The sequence below is a fragment of the Oncorhynchus kisutch genome, linkage group LG11 (assembly GCF_002021735.2).
Source record: "Oncorhynchus kisutch isolate 150728-3 linkage group LG11, Okis_V2, whole genome shotgun sequence".
NCBI lineage: Eukaryota > Metazoa > Chordata > Actinopteri > Salmoniformes > Salmonidae > Oncorhynchus > Oncorhynchus kisutch.
The window spans coordinates 76,473,086-76,473,787 of NC_034184.2; the positions used below are offsets into that span (position 1 = coordinate 76,473,086).

Genomic DNA, 702 nt, shown 5'->3' on the forward strand with positions numbered 1-702 from the left:
GTATAGAGGATAGAGGATAGAGGATAGAGGATAGAGGGAGTAGAGGATAGAGGATAGAGTATAGAGGATAGAGGATAGAGGATAGAGGGAGTAGAGGATAGAGGATAGAGGATAGAGTATAGAGTATAGAGGATAGAGGATAGAGGATAGAGGACAGAGGATAGAGGATAGAGGGAGTAGAGGATAGAGGATAGAGGATAGAGGGAGTAGAGGATAGAGGATAGAGGATAGAGGGAGTAGAGGATAGAGGATAGAGGGAGTAGAGGATAGAGAATATAGGATTGAGGGAGTAGAGGATAGAGAATAGACGATAGAGGGAGTAGAGGATAGAGGATAGAGGGAGTAGAGAATAGAGGATAGAGGATAGAGGGAGTAGAGAATAGACGATAGAGGGAGTAGAGGATAGAGGATAGAGGATAGAGGATAGAGGGAGTAGAGGATAGAGAATATAGGATTGAGGGAGTAGAGGATAGAGAATAGACGATAGAGGGAGTAGAGGATAGAGGATAGAGGGAGTAGAGAATAGAGGATAGAGGATAGAGGTAGTAGAGGATAGAGGATAGAGGGAGTAGAGAATAGACGATAGAGGGACTAGAGGATAGAGGATGGAGGGAGTAGGGAATAGAGGATAGAGGGAGTAGAGGATAGAGGGAGTAGGGAAATAGAGGAGTGAGGGAGTACCAGTACCAGTACCTGTGTCTA

At 44.9% G+C, this 702-nt stretch overlaps 1 protein-coding gene across 1 annotated transcript in view; it reads right to left on the reverse strand.

The window, feature by feature from the left end:
• Positions 1-599: 599 nt before the first annotated feature.
• Positions 600-702, reverse strand: part of LOC109898993 (zinc finger homeobox protein 4-like) — a 20,776-nt gene continuing 20,673 nt past the window's right edge. The window contains exon 5 of the mRNA XM_031835058.1: positions 600-702. This exon is cut by the window's right edge and continues 644 nt beyond it. The gene's annotated coding sequence lies outside the window, so the exon portion shown is untranslated.